Source organism: Tiliqua scincoides, chromosome 8, assembly GCF_035046505.1.
Source record: "Tiliqua scincoides isolate rTilSci1 chromosome 8, rTilSci1.hap2, whole genome shotgun sequence".
Classification (NCBI taxonomy): domain Eukaryota; kingdom Metazoa; phylum Chordata; class Lepidosauria; order Squamata; family Scincidae; genus Tiliqua; species Tiliqua scincoides.
In genome coordinates this window covers 18,433,145-18,448,060 of record NC_089828.1, presented here as the reverse complement: position 1 = coordinate 18,448,060, position 14,916 = coordinate 18,433,145, and the positions used below count along the sequence as shown (strand labels likewise).

The 14,916-nt window shown below is 46.8% G+C and overlaps 1 protein-coding gene across 1 annotated transcript in view; it reads left to right on the top strand.

The window, feature by feature from the left end:
* Positions 1-311: 311 nt before the first annotated feature.
* C8H15orf39 (chromosome 8 C15orf39 homolog) overlaps positions 312-14,916 on the top strand; it is a 33,430-nt gene continuing 18,825 nt past the window's right edge. The window contains exon 1 of the mRNA XM_066635463.1: positions 312-357. The gene's annotated coding sequence lies outside the window, so the exon portion shown is untranslated. The remainder of the gene's footprint in view (positions 358-14,916) is intronic.

Genomic DNA, 14,916 nt, shown 5'->3' with positions numbered 1-14,916 from the left:
AAGGAAGTGAATGCGGATGGGTCCTTGCTCCGGATTGAAGGAAGTGGTGAATCAGCACTGTGGGGGTAGATCCGCTCCGCCTGCATTCAGATCTGCGGCTTCGGTGCCCTCTGGGCGCGCCCCATCGCTCGCGCTGCTGGTGGGTCCCGATCCGCAGCGCGCAACGACTTGGATCCCAGCGCAATTCCACCTCCCGAGAGAGATCCATTGGGAAAGTCTGACTGCTCGGCTCCTGCAACCCCTCCAGAGCGATCCCCAGCAGCAGCAGCAGCAGCAGCCCCGGGGGGGAGTAAGATGCGCTTGTGGGGGGCCGCCTTACCTGCGGGGAGCCACGGAGCCCCATCCCGCCAGCTCCAGGTAAGAGCTCGGGAGGGATCGCGCTTTCTGAGTTATGTGGCATCCCGCCTCTTCGGTCCAGTTGGAGGAACCGGCTGCTGGAATGGAGTAGGATTTACTCCTGAGTAAACACGCGCAAGATCGGGCCTTAAAAACAGAGGGGCTTCCCCTTTTATCAGCCCAGCCGCACCCCCCTCCCCCCACTGGTTTCAGAGCAGAACCGGAGTGGTAAGCCGAGCCCCCGCTATTGTATCATATTGTTGGATGGGGAGGGGGCAGGAGAGGTCAGCGTGAGCCCCCCCCTCCACGGCGCCTTCTAAGCGTACCCAGGTGTTCAGATCGGTTTTCTGCAACACACACACGCACATGTTGTTTATTCTGGTGTTGTGGGGTATACAGTCGTGCCAAACGGGTCCCACGAAATCTGTGGATCCCAGGGACTTGGTGCTGCTGTTCCTTGGCTTAAAAAAAAATTGATCTGAAGTTTACACACACACACACACACACACACACACACACAAACAGATTCCAGGGACCTGGAGCTGCACCTTTTCTTGGCTTAAAAAAATTGATCTGAAGTTCTACTCTCTCTCTCTCTCTCTCTCTCTCTCTCTCTCTCTCTCTCTCACACACACACACACACACACACACACACACACACGTTGTTTGGTGGTGTGGGGTTTACAGTCCTGCCAAACAGCTCCCACGAAAAAAGGATCTGTGGATCCCAGGGACTTGGTGCTGCTCCTTTTCTTGGCTTAAAAAAAATTGATGTGAAGTCCATGCACACACACATGTTGTTTGGTCTGGCGGTGTGGGGTTTACAATCCTGCCAAATGGGTCCCACGAAAAGGATCTGAGGGACCTGGTGCTACTCCTTTTCTTGGCTTAAAAAATAATTGATCTGAAGTTGAAATAACACCAGACATTGGGTTGGTAAGACATGAAAACTTGCCAGTTTTTAAAAAAGAACCATCCAAAACCTTTTTTTTTTAAAAGTGAAAGAAGCTCTCACTGGAACCTTTATCTTCTGCCTTGGAAGTAGAAGTGGAATAACCTGGTCCTGAAGCACTCTGCACATGCTTGGGAATACTTATTTCCCTGTCACCAACAGTCACTCCATCTTGAGCTGATCATCTCTGCAGATTTTAGGTGCTGGCCCTCTTTGCATTTCTCAGATCTGCTGGAGAAATGACTGAGGCACACTGTCCCTCTTTCAGCTCAGAGTAACACAATCCGCCCCTCTCCCAGGAGGGCTGGTTTGCATCTGCTTCTGACAAAGTGTGCTGTGTTTTTTTTATATTGTGAGACACTTCCCCTCCCCCCACGGACTACAAGGGATTTTCTTTCTGACTTGTTCCCACAAGATCGTCTGTTTCTTGTTGGGTGCTTGTGAAAATATAACGGCCCTCAGGCTCTGATTACAAACTTTTCGTGGCCATTTATGGGATTGCCCAAGTTGTGCCTGTGGTTTATAGGAAGGAGTACGCGTGTGCACATTCTGTGTGTCTATGTATGCATTATGTCCAGGGCTGAGAATTCTTCTAGGGAAGACACGTGGTCAGCTCCAGTTGAAAGCAAGACGTTGCCCAGATGTATCTGGGCAGCACCTGGACCGCAAAGCTTATTTTTGTGGTAACTATAGTACTCATGTACACAAAGGCGCTCAGTGGGCGGAGCTTAGGAAATGCCATTGGAGTGTGTGTAATTATTGGACTAGCAGCACAAGGAAAGTGTTTGGCTGCGATTCTCCTCCATAGATGTCCAGAGTGACACAAGAAAAGAAGAACAAAAGAAGGGCAAATGTGATGTATGCCTGTCGACCTTGCTGCACTGAATTCTGGTTTGATGTGCCTGATGCATGCAGGGGAAAGAACAACAGGGCAATTAACACAGGAAGCTGCCTTCAAACTCAAACCATTGCTTCATCTTGTTCAGTATGGTGTCAACGGCATCGCTAGGGGAGTGTAGGGGGTGTGGGCTGCATTGTGTGATGCACCACTACTGGCCAAAATTTTTAAAATCTTGGTATTTTTGAATAACACCATCATGTTGTTTATCATTCAATGCGTAATTTCATGCAGAATGCAATGAAGCAAACCACATTGAAATATCTCTATTCTATCTAAAGTTACAGCCAAAAAAAGAGCAGGGGTGGGGCAGTGGCGCATCACCCCGTCCACCACTCAGGGCGTTGCCCCACCCACTGCAAGGGGGGGAGGTCCATCATGGGGGTGATGTGCTGGCCTCCCGCACCGGGTGATGCAAACCCTGGTGACTCCTGCAGTATGGCTTATCCACGCTCCTGGATTTCAGGTGACAGTTTTTCTAAGTCCTTGCTGGAGAGACTTGAGATTGAAAAGGAGACTTGGTGCATGCAAAGCATGAGCGATAGCTCTCCCCCCCCTCAATTCTATACATGTGAAGAGCTCACTTGCATATGGCATGATTAAAATGTTATGGCTTTGACTGGGGACAGCCAGGTTTGAAGCTGTCAGGGTGACCTTGAGTCTTTCAGCCTAATGTAGTGGTTCTCAAACTTTTTACAGTTCTTAGAGCAGGGGTATGAAACTCCCATACGTAGGACCAAAGTTAGCACTCATGTTGCCTGCTGAGGGCCAAAGTGACATCATTAAGCTGAAAGTGACATCATTAAGCAGATGATGGCCAGAATAAGCACTTTATTATCATGTAGAAACTCATTAGCTGCAAATGATTTAAGAGAAATCTTGTTCATATTTTCAAGATATGAGAGAGCCCAGTTGTCATGCTGGGAGAACCCAGTTATAATGGGGGCAGAAAAATTGCTTCTGGAGGCTGCACCCCTGCCCTAGAGGTGGCTGCCTGATTTATAAATGCCAAGGAGTGTGGATATAATGGTGGTTGGAAAGCAGTGCTTCCCCCCAAGTAGCAGCTTGTTTAACCCTTGATGCACATAGCTTAATCTGCCCTGTCAGTTTTGCAAACCAAATTGGGTCCTGATCCACGGGGGGGGGGGGGGGGGTCATTGACCCACAGGATGAGAACTGCTGGCCTAATATATTTGGGGAGGATAAAGTGATCAAAATCTGTGTTCCGCATCCTCAACTCAATGAACAAAGGGTGGAATCCAAATATTAAAAATGGTTAATGTTTTCTTGATAGTAAGCTCCACAGAATGCTTTGGAGATTTAGAGCACAGTAAAGTTAGTTAAAAGAAAGGCAACCAGCAATGTTGATCCTAATCAAATCCCAGTAGTAGTGTCTGTAAGGCTGCAATCCTATACACACTTTCCTGGGAATCCCATTGAACACAGTAGGATTTACATCTGAGAAGACATGCTTAGGATTATGCTCTACTACTACTGTTCGATTATAGAGCCTTTCCTTAAAGAGATTAATATCAGTTGTAGGAGACTGTCATGATGTACAGTGCTGTTCCCCTATCATCCGTGTTGGTTATACACGTCTCCACTTCCCTTTGATCAGGGGTGCCCAAACCCCGGCCCGGGGGCCACTTGCGGCCCTCGAGGCCTCTCAATGCGGCCCTCAGGGAGCCCCCAGTCTCCAATGAGCCTCTGGCCCTCTGGAGATTTGTTGAAGCCCGCACTGGTCCAACGCAACTTCTCTCAGAGTGAGGGCGACTGTTTGACCTCTCCTGAGCTGTGGGATGAGAGCTCCTTCCACTGCTTGCTCTTTCACATCTGTGATGCAGCAGTGGCAGTGAAGGAAAAGCTGGCCTTGCTTTCTGCAAGGCCTTTTATAGGCCTTGAGCTATTGCAAGACCTTCATTCATTCATATAAGTTCATCTTTAATATATTCATTTATGTAAACTTCTGTAAATTTATTCAAATTTTAAATGTAAATTAATTCTTCCCCCCCCGGCCCCCGACACAATGTCAGAGAGCTGATGTGGCCCTCCTGCCAAAAACTTTGGACACCCCTGCCTTTGATCATGGTGTTTGTGCGTGGCTGTATATCTGTCAAGAGCATTTAGCAATACCAGTGGTATACCACAAGCATAGCACACAGCCAGGACCAAGTTGCATTGCTGAGACCAAATCCTGGCAGCTTGAATATATTTGTGAGCTTCAGAGCTATATTGGGTTCATTGCCTGACACAGGTATTGAGAAACGCATGACGCAAAATGGATGGTGTACTGTGTGCGTACAGTAGTTAGACTTGGGCTCCTGCCATCTAGTTGTTCTGAGACAAAAGTGATTCTTGAGCAAGGTAAAATTAGTGGGATGGCCAGTCAGTGCAAACTTCTCTAGCAGTGAACTGGAAATGCATTATAAGCCATATGTCACTATGGCCATTTTAGTGGGTTGATGTTGCTTCCTATGTGTGTGAAGACTGACCTCTTGTGAGACAGAAATTAGACAAGGCAAAATAAACAGTGGTCGTTATGGAAAGCCTTGGCAGATTTTGGTTCTTCTTAGTCTGAACATTGTTGGCTTGTTTTGTTGCAAAACAGAGACGGGTCAGATTAGGTGTAGATGTGCATGTGTGAAGGAAGTGTGGACTTCATAGGAAGTGACACACCTCTTAATAGCTTGTGCCTCACAAGCCCTTAAACATGAGTAACTCCTGAAATGTTTAACTGTTCAGTTAAACTGTTAAGTAACTGTTAAGTTGTTTAACGTGCACATAAGCTTTGGCTGTGCATGTGTATTCAATCAGTGTACAATAACAGGCACACATGTTAGGGAGATGAAATTGGCTACAGATTCCCCACTACGTGATGCATGGTTGGGAATATCATGCAGTGTTCAAAGCAGACTCATGTACATTTATACAAAGGGGAGAAACTTGGATAAGGAAAGACCCAGAACTGAGACTTCTGACACCTGCTGCCAGTCAAATGGGCCAGTGGTTTGACTTTGTACATTTTGTATGTTCCTATATAAGCCATGGAAAAGGTCATCTCCTACTGGATTAATGGTATGAATGCTCCATTCTTCTTGTATTCAACCAACCTTCTAGGTGTCACAATGCACATGGGAAAATTTGCTCTCAACACTCATATAATCTGGTAAATAGAGGAACCTGTTCAGGACACGTAGCAGTCCCCGTGAAGATGCAGGAGTCTGCGTGAGATCAAGATTCAGAATCAAGTCAGGATGCCAGATAGCCACTGGGTGTACCCTGATGTGGATTATGAACAGACTCTGTACACTTTCCTGGTCAACAGTGAAGAATCAATATTGTTTCCCCAGCATTTTGGACCATTTTTGAAAGTGCATATGGTTGTGAGAATCTGCAGAGACTAGGCAGAGACTGTTGAACTTTACAATCATGGATCTCATACAATCTCCAGCTTGACAATCATGGTTCCTCTTTGAGCAAGATTGAGCCCTTTCCAGGAGCACTAAACGAATGGCATCCCCAAGTGATGGGTTTAAGAGGGAACTGATGTGCTCCCCATGTGCATAGATGCTGCCTGGAGCCCCACTGGCCTGCTCATCCATCCGTTCTGCATACCCGAGTGCATTCAGGAGCAGCGCAGACTCTGCTATTGACGTGACTGGAATAGCATCATAGCTACACTGTGTACCCCCTTGATTGGCATCCTGAATTTCTGCTTTAGCGCACAAACAGTATATGGAATGCTGGGAAGTCTGCTTCTTGGATGAATCCCATGTCTGCCAGGCACAGTCTTAATTTTCCAGGAAATTCTGCTGAATAAATGACATGTGCTTTCAAATAAATGAGCTTAGGGTGCCAGATTTGTTTGTCAGGTCTGTACTGTATTGGTAAAAACCGGCTTGTGTTTAACATTAGGATTTTGTTGCAATGTTTACCGTTAGGCTATTATGTCCTTTCCAAGAAGATGGGGGCGGGGGGAGATCACAAATGACTGCATTTGAGAATGCTCTCTTTTCAAACTGGCTTGTCCTCTCTACGTTTGTGATCCAATATCTTCTGTGCCCGGCCTCCTGAGATATCAGAATAACCAGCAAGCCACAGTAGGACTTAAAAGGAGCATTTTGGAAGGAGGAAGTGGCCTTGTAAGCGCCCAGAGTGAATTTATTTTGAGGAGGACTAATTCACAGGGGGCACAACCCTTTGGGGATTTCGTAGCCTTGTTTGGAGCTGTTACAGGAGCAGGTCCCATGGCTCAGATCTGTTTGTCTTTTCCTACCATGGATGGTGCCCAAAATCTTGACCTCATGCTGAGGCTGCCTGTTAGTCTTGGCTTGTCCATGAAATTTGGGATGCATTCATAAGCTTCCTGCTAAAATATGGTTCCTGAAGGGTGTATGTGTCATTACTGTAGATGGGTAGAGGTCAGGCTGATGGGTCTGGTTCCGTGCCCTATCTGAGGACCATTTGGTTGGGCAAAGTTCCTAAACGCCAAGTCAGCTGCTGCGAATTCTCCCCCACTGCTTGATGGGGAGAGTGGGAGGAGATGTCACTTGCTCTGTCCCATCCTTGCTCACCACTGGTAAACCTGGAGGGGGTCAGTGTAGGGCTTTGCGTTGTGGTCTCCAGCAATCTGGTGCCAGCACTGTAAATGAAGGTGTCGCCTACTAACAATGTCAAGTGACTTGTTGATTCTTCGCGATTGGCTCAAAGTTGGCTGTTACGGAAAGTGCAAAGAGGTTCGGGCTGCTGTGCTGCCAAGTTGTCATTGGTGTGGAGGAAGTGAGGAGAGCCCTCTGCCTTGTGACTTCCAGGCCCCAATTGCCAAAGTGATAGCACACCTTGTTCGGCAGTTATCAAGGAGTGACAATAACCTGACAAAAGGACTTTGTTCGTTTATCGTGCTGGGTAGGGGAGCCAGACAGGGTGCGGTTCCTGATTTTTGCATGGTGGCTTTTGTTTTTTTCACTACAGGAGGCTTGTGAGATGGGGAACGAAGTGGCAGACAAACTTCCTCCCTGCGCTTCACAACTTTTGATGCACCCAGATAACCTGGGCTTCGATCAGCAAATACTTAGCGCTCTCGTGACTTTGGCCTGCACAAATGTGTTTCATTCTTACAGTGGCTCCTCTCTCTCTCTCTCTCTCTCTCTCTCTCTCTCTCTCTCTCTCTCTCTCTCTCACTGCTACTTCTGGGGAAAGTCTCACCTCAAAACAGGAACAAGCCCCTTTATATAAGCTGCCCACCTCTTTCCTAACCAGAAGGTTTCAAAACAGGTCACAAAGGACTTTGCACATGTCCAAATTCCAGTGAGCATTTCCCCTGCTTTTAACATGCCTTTGCTTTTTTTCCTCGCTTAACAGAATTACATCAAGGCCTTTGTATCTGAGCAAAGGCAGGGCTGTCAGTTTGGAAGGAGGTGTTGAGGGTGTTTGTGGGGAGGGGGCAGATGGAATCCACCTCCTCCCCTCTTCCTTGTTCCCAACTACTACCCACACCACCATGCTGCGGTTTCTTTCCCCTTTCCCTGTCTTGGAGAAAGAAACCAAAAGCTGGGAGATTGACACTGAGCTGCTTATTGGGTGGTCGAACAGAATTCCCATGTGGATGAGGTGTCTTGGCCCCTAAATGCACACAGAATACATGACTTATCTGTGTGCCGGGTCAGGGGTGAGATCAATCAGAAACATACTGTGGAGTCTTTGCCATATGTAGAAGAATGATATGGAATGGTTACAAGACGCCGATTCATGTACAAATCCAATTTACACAAATTGGGCCGTGGCAACAGGAAGTCGTAAATCAGCTCTAATGAGGATGGAAAGGATCAAGTTTCGGAATACAGGATAGTGGCTATATTAAGAAAAAGAAGACAGGAGAGACAGCTACCAGATTGTAGCCAGAAGGCGAGTTGAATTTATCAATTAAGAACAAAGGATCTATAGATAAGCATTTCTGCTGACTCCAAACAACAAGTGGGCCCTTTGTCCAAAACCTGACCCTGAAGAGCAGATCTTTAAGCAGACACTGATGGAGGCCCTCTCCCAGTTCCTTACTACCAACTCTCAGCAAGGCAGCTAGAACAACTTAGGTCAAACAGAGAAACAAGAAATCATATTCCCCTAAACCTGTTGTTGTTCCAGCACTGTGGTCTGACTTGCTGCTGCCCTCAGGAACCACAACCTGGAGCCATAGCTCAATGGTACAACATGTGCATTGCATGCAGAAGGTCTGGGCTTTTGTCCTTGACATCTCCAGTTAAAGGGGTCTTGGGAGCAGGGCTAGGAACGACCCTCTGCCTGACACCCCCAAGCTGCTGCAGTCAATTCTGGGCAAGATGTTCCAATGGTCATATTCCATAGAAGGTAGCTTCTTTTGTTCATAATTGATCAAGGGATAGACACAGGGCATTTTTCAAGCCCCAGCTGCCTTCTTCCTGACCCTGTTGTCCTCCTCTGCTTGCCAGGAACTCCTATCAGATACAGACCAAGCAGTACCTGCAGTTGGTTGGCTCCTTGACCGAGGATAGTTCCAGGTTTCAAGTGGTCCCTTGGCAAATTGCCATACATTGGCTGACCTCCTACCTATGTGGGCCCAAAGAATGTTGTCCACCACCACCAATGCAGGAGCCTATTCCCCCCTCCCTGTTTACCAGCCATGGGTCACAAGTGATGGTGCTGATGTCTCCTTCCATTTTCCTCACCAGCCAATGCTCTTCTAGCATTGGCCTGGTCAGAAGGCCATGGCGAGTAGCAGTGTGTGTCTGTGTTCTCCAACCATATACAGTGACTCTTCTGTCTTGCTCAAGTGTGACAGAGACAGAAGTAGTTGGACAGAGAGAGACTTGGCTTGGATCTGCCCACTGGACCAGACGTCAAGACTGGGATCTCTGGAACCACTTCAGTCACTCAACAGTGACTGAAACACTTCAGTCACTTAAACAATTCAGTCACTCAACAGTAATTGAAACCAGCAGCAGAACAAGAAGGAATCAGCCTGCCCAGAAGATGCATCAAGACTTGCAGAAGAAAACATAAAGTCTCACTGATAACCTGAGATTCCCTATTTGCCTTCTGATGGCAATCTGTGAGAAGGGGATGGCAGGAATATCAGGACAGGAAGGTGTGTACGTGCACTTGTCAGAGAGGTATTCAGTTGCTTACGCTAAGCTTTACAAACCTGGGTTCTGTGGGAACAGGTAGGCCATAGATAAGAGATTACTGCTGGAATCTGGTGCCATGGGTCTTTGAAGCAGTACTTTCCCTATCAGCCACAAGATCCAGAATACTCACATTGATGTATTTTTGTTGTCTCATAATGGCTTATTAAAAAAAAAAGAAAAGTCAAATCCTCACTATTTCTAGATTCTGTAGACCAGCGATAATGTTTTCATTTCATGGCACTTAACAAGACACTAAAATTGTCAAGGCACACCACTGGTTTTTTTGACAAGGCACACCATGTTGCTGATGGGGGACTTGCATCTCCCAATGACCCTACTAACAAATGACCCTATCCCACACTCCTGTGGCACATCCCTGGCACACCAATATGCCATGGCACACTGGTTGAAAATCACTGCTATAGACACTAAGCAGTAGTTCTCAAACTTACTTGCACTAGGACTCACTTTTTAGAACAGCAGTCTGTCGGGAACCACCAGAAGTGATGTCAGAAGTGATGGCAGGAGGTCTGGTCTAGAGGGTAGAGCCTCTGTTTGCCTGAAGATAACATCTGCAGGTCTCCAGTTTGAGGCCACCGGCACCGTGAATGGTGAGACCTTAAAGCAGCTGACAAGCCGAGCCGAGTTATTCCACCTGCTCTTTGGTGTGAGCGAAGAAGCGTCGTGGCTGCCCTCCATGTGAGAGATAAAGGAGCTGCTTGTCAGCTTGCATGGGAGGAAACTGGAGGCCAGAATGTGATACCAGATCAGAAAGATCCATCTGAAATGTTGTGGTTCTTGAAAGATAGAACCTTTCTTCATATACAGATACATATCCCTACGGGGATTTAGAACAGCCTGCCTTTGTAAACTGCCTTGAATAAAGTCTGAGGAGAAATCTGATTACCAAGAAAGGTGGTATATAAATACCTGTATTGTTATCCTGAATGGGGACCCACCTGAAATTGGCTTGTGACCCATCTAGTGGGCCCAACTCACAGTTAGAGAAACACTGCACTATAAGTAAAAGAGCAATTTTCTCCATCTGATAGTATTGCACCAGCCAAAGATACACAGCTGGCTGGGATTCAAATCCAGCATGTAAATTGGGGAGAGACAAATGATTCAGCACATATTCCAGTAGGAACAGTGTCTTCCTTCTCAACAGGTACATTGAATACGCATTGAGATCCAAGTTCTGGAAGCGCTTTAAGGGCTTGCTTCACTGTGTTGCACAACTGGGCTCCATGTTGTAACTGTTTAAGGTTGTCTTCCGAGAAATGTGGGAACCCAGAGGTTATCCAAGAACTTGGATTATTTGCCTAGGGAATCTGCATCTCAGTTCATTCCAGGCCGGAGCAGGAAAGAAGGAACTGCCAAATGAAATTAAATTGGGCTTTTAATTTTATTTGAATCATCTGTGGGCAAAAAAAAAAACCCAGAAAAAGAAAGTTAAGATGGTGCTTCTAGCCAACACCTGGAGGATTTGCTATGAGACAGGTTATGCTGCTGATAATGGTGATTGTCTATGAAGTGTAAAGGTTCTCAAAAACCTTGTCTTTCCCTCCCCGCCTGAGTTGATAGGCATATGTGTCAGTCTCACGATGCACAAAATGCTGGCGATTAGTGGCTCATTGCTTTCAAAATGAATGCAGATTGGCAGCGCAGTTCAGACCAGGCCTGTTGCACGAGAATTGTGTTGGGGAGATGGTTAGTCACTTTCTCTTGAACTGTTTTCCCAAGAGAAATTACTCCCTTTGGAGCAACTGTGGGGCTGAGAACAGCATCCGGAGGCTGATTTAGCTTGGGCAGAAATGGCATAGCAGTGGAGAGGGTTAACACTTCTATTCCCCAATGCCATGGTCCCAATCCATCTGAGTTTGAGGGCAGGGGGGAACCTGCAACATATCTCATCATGGCTTTCCTGTCATCTCATTTAATTTGGCCTTCAGTACACTCTTGGATGCCTGCCCTGAATGAACTTTGCTCATAACACATAATAAATATATATTTTTAATATTCTTTGGGCACAGTCCAGAGTGCCTGTTTGGCTGGCACATGTCCCTTGTGCTGGCCAAAGAAAAAAGTACCGTAAAGCACTTTCACACCACTCTTTGGGGAGATAGGCCAGTGTACAGATGTGTGCTGGCCTCCATGCACCGATGCGAGCCCCAGAGCCCACTAAGGTTGTGCTGGTTGAGCTTAGCTGGCGCAGGAGTTGGGGGGGCATTGGGAGGGTGGGGAGGAGGTAGAAGGGAAGTATTTTGGGGCAGGGGGAGGGCAGGCAGGCAGCAGGCATTCCTGGGGCAGGCAGGGAGCAGGAGGTAGGACCAGAATCTGGCACTTATGCTGGATCCTAGCCCCGTTCCTGGGTGACCTGGGACAGCTCTGGGCTGCTTGGATAGCACCACCAATTTAGGTGGCACAGATCTGAGTAGCCCCATTGGGGCTGCTCAGCTCTCCCTGGGGTAAGGGAAAAAGTTTCTCCTTCCCTGGGGCCAAACCTCAGACAGCCCAAAACCTGTGCTGGATACAGCACAAGCCTGCTGGCCTGTCTGTTCCAACAAGTTAGATTGCGCTGCTTATCAAATTAAACCACAAAAATCCAGGAGACTGAGACGGCATTGGTGAAATCAAATGGTCATGTCAAAAGACAGATCATCAAGGGTGTCCTGGCCTGTTTATATGTTAGACCAGTATTTCTCAAACTGTGGGTCACAAACCAATTTCAGGTAGATCCCCATTCATTTCAATGTGCATTTTATTTTTCATATATTAGACTTGATGCTACCATGGCATGTAACTGCATTTGGGAAAACGTTACAGATCTGTACTTTTAACAGGCTACTATGTATATGTTTTTAACAATGATAGTCTATAGGGCTCACTCCCAGGTAAGTGTGGATACATTTTTATTAAACCTATTGCAAACTTTTAATTTATTTACTTGGTTTGATTTTGTTGTAAGGGGGTGTTAAAAATTTTCCTGCTTGGTGATGTCAGTTCTGATCATGATATCACTTCCCGGTTAATGACATTACTTCCAGTGGGTCCCCGGGGCTAAAAAGTTTGAGAGCCACTGTAGTTTAGACATCTTCAAGTTGTAAAACATTTGCTGGATTGAACCACTTCAGCCTGCAGATGAGGAACTGGATGTTTTGCATGCCCAGCCCCCCCCGTAGAAAAGCTCCTTGCATGTGGAAATAACCCTTTGGGTAGCAGACTAGAAAATAATTCTTCTTCTGGATTGTTTCTGCATGCCGGGTGAGTGAGTGTTCAAATTCCCATCTCACCATGCCGCCTGAATTAGAGTCCATAAAAAGTTTCACCACTGGATTTGACGGAATTTAGAAATTTAGTAACACTGTCCTAAATAATAACAAAGGCCCACACATTTTACTGCCTTAAAAGTTCGACCTATTCCTGGGTATATTTAGGGTGCCGATCCAAAAAAAGGCATCAGTTTAGCTCTATCACTTCTAGTTTCAGAGATGCGGCATAGCCTTGTTCATGACTGTTTCAAGCAGCTTCCTCGTGAGGAGGCCATGGTGTAGCCTTCCTCACAAGGAAGCTGCTTTAACCATTAGTTAACGAGGCTATGCCGTATCTCCCAAACTAGATGTGACAGGGCTAAGGGCAGATCCAAGGGAGGGCATGGGTGCGTGGCCCCCCCCCCCCAAACTGTCTGCCAGCAGGGAAGGGTGTCCGCCGGGCTGGGGAGCAAAATTGGGCACCAGGGGAATTCCTATTGAGTGGGCACCAGCGAAATTGGCTGGAATGGAAGCCCAGGTCTTCCCAGCCAGTAGACCTGGGCTCCAAGTCTAAGCAGGAGCCCAGGTCTACCCACCCAGCAAACCTTGGTCACGAAGGCTCAACCCAGAGCCCAGGTCTACCCGCCTGGTTGACTTAGACCAGGGGTGCCCAAACCCCGGCCCGGGGGCCTCTTGCGGCCCTCAGGGACTCCTAATGCGGCCCGCGGGAAGCCCCCAGTCTCCAATGAGACTCTGGCCCTCTGGAGACTTGCTGGAGCCCATGCTTGCCTGACGCAAGTGCTCTCAGCATGAGGGTGACTGTTCAACCTCTCACATGAGCTGTGGGATGAGGGCTCCCTCCACTACTTGCTGTTTCACATTTGTGATGCAGCAGTGGCAGCAAAGGAAAGACTGACCTTGCTTTGTGCAAGGCCTTTTGTAGACCTTGAGTTATTGCAAGACCTTCATTCAGTCATAGAAGTTCCATCTCTAATATATTAATGTATGTAAATTTATTCAAATTTGAAATGTAAATTAATTCTTTTTTCCCCCGGCCCCCAACACAGTGTCAGAGAGATGATGTGGCCCTCCTGCCAAAACGTTTGGACACCCCTGACTTAGACTCTGGAGTGCTCATGCCCTCCCTCAATAGAAACACTGGATAGGGCAAAACTGATGTCGTTTTTGGAACCAGCACCCCAAATTCTTAGAAAACCACCATAAATTTTGAAAAAAAAGATTTTTGACCATAATTTTGCAGGCTTGTGTTACACAATGCAAAAAGGAAATGCAAGTATGACTTGTATCACAACTGATACGCCCTTTCTCCTTCGTCACACATTTGTCATACAGTTCCTATTCCTTCTTTCTCCCTTAATGTACACCGTACTTAGCCAATGACTCCTGTTTGTAAATTGCATCCCTGTTGTGGCAGTTTACGGAATGGGGGGCTTCCCTCTATTGCTCTCCTAGGTGTGGCGGAAGAGCCAGGCCTGGATGAGCTTTGTGTGACTAACAATGCACGAACTAGAGTTTGGAACATGAAGCTTAGTTCTTGCGGTCATGAAACCTGCTCTTCTCTAGGATGAAATCTGGCAAGGAACCAAACAATCTGGTGTTGAGACATTGGTTTGGTGAGTTTGAACACTTATGCTTGCCTTTCTACATAAGCTTCCTCTTCAGTGGAAATGGGTGTTGATCAGTCAGTCTGGTACATTTTTTAATATGTGGAACTTAAATGGAGAAGTTAAGCCTTTGATTAAATCTGCTGGAATTAAGCACCATCCAGCCTTGGCTGGATGTCTTCCAAAATTTTCTGCAGTCAAGAGGACTTGTAGTATGCCTGCCTACACCACAACTGAGCTTCTTGTGATAGATAGCAATAAGCTTGCAGATCCAATCAGTAGGTTACCAGCTGCTGCCACATTTTGGAGATGTATGTATGTATGTATGTATGTATAAGTCCACCATCATCAGATGTATGAAGTGGTATCCCAAGCTGTCAGGTCTATATAGGCACATGGTCATGGAAGGAAAGTGGGGCCATGAGATGGAACAGACACAGTCAGTGACTGTTATAAAGTACAGTGACAATTCACGACACTAACCATTGCTCACGCACGCTACCTGGCTATGATAAGTTGATTAACTCTTAAAGCAGGGGTGTCAAACATAAGGCCCGGGGGCTGGATGCAGCCCCAGAAGCTTTTTATTCGGCCCTCAGACTCTCAGTTGCTGAAGTATTACAGCTGAAATGGCAGCCCACATGAAAATTGGGCTTTCCCAAATCTTGAAATATGATAAAGATTTGTGTACTTT